We start from the raw sequence: 7,781 nt of genomic DNA, 5'->3' as shown, positions 1-7,781 counted from the left end.
CTCACCTTTGGCAAGAAGGATGCTCTTAAATCCTGTCTCCTCCAGCATCTCCTAGTCTGGTCTCAGATTTGATCTCCACCCTTATCCCGTCTCTTATACTGGGCCCAATCCTGCTGTCATTCTCCTCTAAACCCTTCCCACCTGCTAATTGCTTTCCTTCGTCCTCTACCTCCTCCTGTTTTCTTTGTCCTTCAATGTCTATATCACTATTCTATCCCGCCCTGAGTGCCTGAGGTGCGTGGAAGCTTCCCAGCCAGCCCGGCTTGGCCAGCCGGAACAGAGGGCCCAGAACAGGCCAGGGTTCAAGCCGCAAGCCAGTCGCCTGTCTCGGTGACACGCAGAGCTTCCAATGTCTCAGCTGCAGCTCATGCAGGAGAGCCCCGGCCCAGGGCCGGTCTGGGGCCAGAACGCAACCTGGGTATCCGAAAGGCTCTCTCTGCAGGTAGGACTTCCTGCCCAATCTTCCGGGCAGTCCCGGACCCAAGAGAAGGCCCAGCTTGGAAAGAGAGGCAACCAACCTTGGAAAGAGAGGAACGAAGGCATCTGGGCCCTTCTTCCCTCTGCCTGATCCTGTTCTCTTCGGGGGAGAGGTCTGTCCTAGGACTGAGTTTGAGGCTTCTTTACTATTTGGGTGACAGGGAGCCTGCAGGGTTAGAGAAGTAAGTACAGCACAAGTTCTCCTATTCGATAATTTGCACCAAACTGTCGAGACTGGACTATGATGGAAAGGATGGATAGAAGGAATAAGGGGAAACTTGTTCTGGAGACTAAAGAGAATCGCATTCCCTCTTCTAGTTTTTAGGATTTGTAAACCACAAGCAGATAGGATCATTTAAGTGGTCCTGAATAGGGTGGTATTTCTGTGCTGTACCCTTTGCAATTATGAATTAAAGTTGCAAATTAGAGTTGGAAGGGATCTACACTAAGTCTGGAGATCTGGGTTCTAGATCTAGCTCGGCCATTAACTGGCCCCATGACCTTGCCCTCAATAGGCCTATTCCTAAAACTACAGACTGAGAGAGTCAAATTAATTGAATCCCTAATCTCTTCCAGCTCCAAATTCTAAGAATCACAGGGGAGATTGTTAGAAGGGTAATTGTACCTTCCCCTCCTGCAAAAGAAAATACCAGGACCCTGGAGATTATTTTAAAAGCAGGATGCTGACCTGCCTGCTACATTCCCAGGGTTTAGGATCAGCATAATTTGCCTCATTCCTGATTAGATCTACTTCCAAATCTCAGTGGGGAAAATCTGAGTGTCCATATAGTAAGAAAACATCAGTACACATAGTATATGCACTAGCTGCTGTTTTCCACTGACAGGTTGGATTGAAATAAGCCATCCACATTCTATTGGCTCTTATGAGTTTTACTGATGTCTTTCACTTCTACTTTATATTCATTTTCCATTATTTCCTTTCCCAAACTATCAAGCCTTCCCTTGTAACAAAGACTAAAAACAAAAATAAACAATTCAGCAGAACCAACCAATATCAGCCTTGCTCTCCTGCTTTACCTCTGCCCTATGGAAGCTCTGGTGCCTATCAAGGCTTACCATAGTACCACTTTTTCATTCTTTCAGTGATCCATCCCATCCCATCAATTATTTTGTATTTTATTTTGTTTTTACTTATCTGTAGATAGATAAATATAGACTTATAGTCTAAAAATCTTCTGGAAGAAGAGACAGAAAAACAGTTAGAGAAGAGGAGAGAGAAATCTCTTTCATGCCCCCACATAAATTTCTTAAGAACAGGATCTGTTACATTTGTTTTTGTCTTTGTTATCCCAGTGTTTGTCATTTAATGCTATTGAATTGAATCGAAAGTATATGAAACATTTCCCTTCACAGTACCCCCAAATCCTCTACAAAAGATATAGTTTTCTCATCTCTTTTCCTAGGTAAAGCTTAGTTTTTATGATTATATGATGTTCTATTTCATTTTATTGTTCTTTCCATTTATATTACTGCAGTTACTACATGTTTTTCTGATTCTGCTTATTTTATATTATGTCATTTCATTCCAGGGTTTCACTGAAATCCTTATTCCTCATTTCCTAATCCACAAAAACATTCCATCATGTTGTGTACCACAATTTGCAGTTCACATTCTCTTGTAAGAGCCCCATCATTCACTTAACAAATATTTACTGAGTGTTGTTTATAGGAAAAGCTCCATGAAATATACAAAAACATAGTATCCAAACTTGTAATGGAGATCAGACAGGATATGATAATAATGGTACATATTTCTAAGTTTTACAATATGCTTTCCTTGAAATAAATAGCTTTCTGAGACAAGTGATACAAATATTATTATCTTATTTATCTATAAGGAAACTCCAGCTCAGGGGAGGTAAGAGAATTTATATAGCCAGTTAGTCCTGAACCTGGAACTCCTGTTCAAATTCAAGGTTCTTTCAACTAATTCTGCCTCTATAAAGTATGAGGTAAGTGTTATATCATCACAGAAAAACAAATAATAAAGAAAAGTAATGTGATATAATAAGAAACTAGAATGTTTGAAGCCAGACTCTACCATCTCTGCCACCAGTAACCACTGACAAGCCATGTATACTTCTTGACCTTTGGGTATCTCATTTTATAAAAAGAGGCCAAAATTGCATATTCTGCCTCACAAGGTAATTGAGATTCTCAGTCTGTTTCCCCATCTATAAAATGGGGTTATGTTTGTACTACTAACTTTATAGTATTATTGAGATTCTCTGTCCTCATTTGTAAAATGGAGATCATAATACTTTAGCTACCAACTTAAAAGGTTATTTTAGATTGCTGTGAATAAAGTAGTATAAACTTTAAAATGTGTTGTGGAAATTTGTGCCATTATTTTTGTTAGCAATTCAGGGAAAAGAATGTTTGCCATATACTGGTATGATCTGGAAAGGCTTCATGGCCAAAGGTGAAATTCTGGCCCTTGAGGATTATATCCAAAAGTCTCCATGGGATGGATGGCCTGGGTTAAGGAATAATGCAAAGCCAGGTTGTTTACTCCTTTGAGATCATGAGCATGTCTCTGTGCCCCAGTTTTTTTCACCTATAAATTGAGGAGATTGGGCAAGATAGTCCCTAAAGTTCTTTACTAAATCTAGGACCTTATTATTGAGCCAAGAATCCATGGGATAAAGTTCTGAGTCTAGTTTCAAGAGAAACTTTGTTCCTATAGTTAAACTTGAGTGCTCTGTAGTATCAGAAGATGAAAGCTATAAGTTAGTGTAGTTTCCATTTTTTCTTAATTTCAAATTTAGAGGCATTAAATATACAACAATTAGCTCATCATAGATGCCTGTTTACATGTGGTTCCCTTGTTCCCTTTAGATATTCTCTATTCTGCTTTTAGGTACAATTTTCCAAATTTTGCATTATGTTTATTATCTCATTCTTTTGGAAGAAGATGGATATAAATCCTAAGATAACGAATGGAGGAATAAAGTCATTGCTAGAATCAGCTAGCCCAATCCCTATTTCCCAGGACCCAGGAACACAGTCTTCTTCTTAAGTAATTTCATGACAGGAGCATCTTCTCATAGTATTTCAATTTACATTGTTTTGAACTCAAGCCACTAATGGTCTAAATGAATAGGAATCTTAGAAAAGGAAATGGGTTGACCAGATGATGAAATTATTTGGCTTCTAGGAAATCTGTTCATTATTATTCCATCATAGTTCCTGAGCAGAGGCTGGGATTTGAGAAATGGGCTCTGGGAAGAGCCTGGGGAAAATAGATGATGGATGGATAGAAAAGAGCCCTACCTTACAGAAGCTGTTGGAATAATTTCAGTGTGAGGGATCTATTGTTATTTGATACCTTCAGATGGGCAGTTACTACTAATAGAATTGTCCCTATTACCCTTAATGGTGAATATTTCTGATTGGTTAATTGGTAGAAGTTACCATGACAGCCCTCAATCAATGTGACCTGATATAATCATCATTTGTATCTGTATTCATTAATTTCCTAAAAATTACGAAAGCAGAAAGCCTTTAAAATAAGACAGTTAAACGGAAAGGAAAAGGTTTACAGAGCTGAATTCTGCAGAGAGACATGTTAAAATTCAATTGAATTTTCCTGATTCTTCCCAAGGTATAGGAGCCCCAGAGTCACTGCAGGGGGTTAGAAAGTATGCTTCAGACCCATGGAGGTCCCTAGATATCCTCTCTAGGGACTATGTCAGGATGACAGCAGTGCAGAGTGGTTGCTGTCATTGCAGATGCCAGTGACATTCGAGGATGCAGCCGTCTACTTCTCCCAGGAGGAGTGGGCAGTACTGGACCAACAACAGAAGGAGCTTTACCAGGACATGATGAGGGGACGAGGTTGGTGACCTCGATGGGTGAGGGCGTTGATTACTTGCTTGGTAGCTGTCCAGTCAGGAATCCCCAGGTGCGTGGGGTCAGGGAGCCTAGAATCACGAATTTCCTCAGAATCCCTGAAGGCTCAAACAGTTCAAAAAGGGTTCAGAACCTGGTCTTGCCGTCTCCTTGGTTGGGCTTTTTTATTCTGGGGTCGGTAATAGAGTGCGATTTGGAGCTATAGTGAAAAGAGCAATGGATTTCTATTCAGAAGACTGAATTCAAATCTGAGCTCTCTTATTTTTGTGACCATGGACAAACCATATGACATCTCTGGATTTCAGTGTCACCTATAAAATGGGAGAGGGTAGAGGATCCCTAAGATCTCTTACAATTCTAAAACATACTGTGCCAATGTAACCCCCCTGCTTTTATACAGCCCCACAAATGCATGTTGATGCCCTAGTACATCAGCCTTTCAAGCCACAGCATGTTTCTCATGGTGAGCCCAATTCACTACAAATGTGCATTTCAAGTCAGATTTTAATTGAGAACTATATTTCTACCTATGTGATTACAAGATACACTCTCAACCAGCTTTCTTTATGGAGGGTATACTGCTGCCAAACCAGAGATCATTTGTAAAATTGAACAGAAGGAAGAACCATGGATGAAGGAATCCCAGAATGATAGAAGCAGCTTGAATTATCACTGAGGCGAATCTCATGTCAGTGTCAATCACTGTACAGCTCTCTGGTTTTCTAACTTTGCCTTTTTTCTAACTTTAACCAGTTTGCATTCTCCTAATCTGAATTTGTTTGTCTCCAATTTTTTTCTCACAAGTTAATCCAGACTTCCTAGTTTGGACTGGGAGTTCCACTGTTAGCAGTTAGAGCAACAAACATTTATTAAACTCCTACTGTGTGCAGAATACAATGTTAGACTTGAGGAAAATGCATTCAGTCATATACTTTGTTTAAAAAAACTTGAAGACTGTGAGCTTTGACTTTTAACAAGGTAGCACCAACATCTTCCACTATACTTAACTAGAAGTTTGGGTTTGTTTATTTAATCTTCATTGTTTATTTAGGGTTTTTTTAGTTTATTTAGTCTTCATTTGCATCATTGCAGGACTGATTCTTGTTTTCTTCTCCTGATTTATTTCCTATGAGTTTTTCCATTTTTTAATGCAATATAATTTTCTTTTACACATTTGGTATATAGTTTGTTTCCAGTTTGTGCTGTTATAAATAGCATCAAACTATTAATAACTATTTCTTAGTAGTTTGTAGGCCTTTTTTCTTTTTCTTTTTCTTTTTTTTTTTTTACTGGCAGCAGCCTCCTTAGGGAGTAAGACTACTGAACATGTCTGTAACTGTAGTTGTAATAAGGATATTCTCACCTTGTATCAGCACTCTTAATGTACTGGCATCCATTGTTTCAGCTTCCTGGATTTGATGGTTACAAATTTAACACTAATTCTAGGTCTATAACCCAAAGAGAAAAAAAGGGCCTATATGTACAAAAATTAATATAGTAGTTCTTTTTGTTGTGGCAAAGAACTAGAAACTGAGGAGATGCCCATTAATTGGAGAATGGCCAAACAAGTTGTGACAGATGATTGTGAAGGAGTACTATTGTGTTATAGAGATGACAAGCAGGCAGGTATCAGAAAAACCTGGAAAGACCTAAATGAACTACTACAAAGTGAAATGAGAAGACCCAGCAGAACACTGTATACAGTAATAATAATACTGTAATGATGATCAACTAAAACACTTAGCTATTCTGATCCATACAATGATCCAAAAAAAATTCTAAAGGACTTAAGATGAAAAATGCTATCTGCCTACAGAGAAAGAATCAATGAACTCTGTATGCAAATTGAAGTATGATTTATTTCACTTTATTTTTCTTGTGTTTTTTGTTCAATATGGCTAATTTGGAAATGTTTTGCATGACATATATAATCTATATCAAACTATTTGTCTTCTCAGTGGGGAGAAAAGGAATAGGGGAGAGGGAGAGAATGTGGAACTCAAAATTAAAAAATAAAGATAAGTAAATAATAAATTTTTAAATAACCAAAAAAAATGTAAAAAAAAAAAAAGCCTAGGATACAGGCTTTCTCAGATATACAAACCATTAGTAAGGAGAGTAATCTGGAAAAAGGATAAAGCTGAAGGGCCCACATGTAAGGAATGTATGTGGAGAGGGACCTCCCACCTCTGATGACTACAACTGTGTTTCTGAACTGATCCAGCCTCCTGGAACTGGACGGATGTGATCCCTGTGCTTTATTCTTCTAGTCCTTGTCTTAGCTGAGTGGTACTTTGGGGTCATAGTAATATATAGGCCTGTACAGCAAGAACCAGATTAAAATGTAATTAGGAAATAATTGGCAAAATACAGTATAAAGCAATAATGTCAGTATGGGGTTTTCAAAGTTAACATGTGACTGCATTTTTATTTGACAGTGCTGATCTACACTGAGCATTGTATGTTTTAGGTTCCTCTTTTAGATGAGGGGGAGGGAGGTTAAATGGGGAGGAGAGGTTATTGGAGCCATCTCAAGCCTAGGAGATAGTGGTTCTAGCATATAAAGACAGGCTGAAAGCTCTTTGGTCATAAGCAACCCAGGGAAAGTATCCTCAAACTTAGGTCTTTCCTCCATGACCCCTTTGTGCACAATGGACATCACAGCCTTCCTCTACAGATACTATCTAAGCTAAAAGCTAAATACTGCTTTTCATTAAAACCAGCTCTGACTTGGGGCTGCAGCTTTACTGTTATTCCACAATTAATGGCCCTATCTAGATATGGAGCAAGAAGACTAGAATAGGATACTCTTTGTGGGGACTACTCTGGGGCCGGGAGATAATATTCAATGACAGGAGTACAGCCCTCTCCTTAGGCTAACTTATGGGTTCTTTTTCTCCTCTTCAGGTTCTAGGAATTGGATCAGAAATGAGAGGATTGAATATGTTGGAGGCAATATGGAAGACTCAGAGACGTTTACATTCTTGATGAAGTCAGAGGGTATTGTCCAGTTCTCCCTAAAGACCAAAAACAGTAGCAAAGTCCTGGAAAAAACAGACCCATACAGAAAGGCCTAGTGTGCCCCAAAGACTAGTGGGGAAAAAAGAAGCCCCCAACCTGTGCTGAGTGTGACAAGAGCTTCAAAAGCAACACAGCCATGACCATCCATGAGCACAGCTACACGGGGGAAAGGCCTTTTAAGTGCCTCAAATGTGGGAAAGGTTTCCCTTCCAAGGGGGACCTCAAGAGGCATGGAAAGATCCATGTACGGAAGCATGATAAAATGGGAGTGATGCTTAAAGATGCCCTTCCAGAGCATGGCCTCCTCAAGCACAGAAGACCTGACCCCAGGAAGCCTCATGTCTGCCTTCAGTGTGGGAAAGACTTCAGAAAGGCTGGAACCCTCATGAAACACATCAATTGGTCATCTG

The 7,781-nt window shown here is 39.3% G+C and overlaps 1 long non-coding RNA gene across 1 annotated transcript; it reads left to right on the top strand.

The window, feature by feature from the left end:
• Positions 1-125: 125 nt before the first annotated feature.
• LOC100932127 lies at positions 126-7,528 on the top strand. Its single transcript, XR_004229730.1, has 2 exons — positions 126-442; positions 7,258-7,528. It is a non-coding gene; the product is annotated as an uncharacterized LOC100932127 (long non-coding RNA).
• Positions 7,529-7,781: the final 253 nt, after the last annotated feature.

Source organism: Sarcophilus harrisii, chromosome 5 (assembly GCF_902635505.1).
Source record: "Sarcophilus harrisii chromosome 5, mSarHar1.11, whole genome shotgun sequence".
In the NCBI taxonomy this organism is placed as follows: Eukaryota; Metazoa; Chordata; class Mammalia; order Dasyuromorphia; family Dasyuridae; genus Sarcophilus; species Sarcophilus harrisii.
This window is presented reverse-complemented; position numbering and strand designations above follow the sequence as displayed.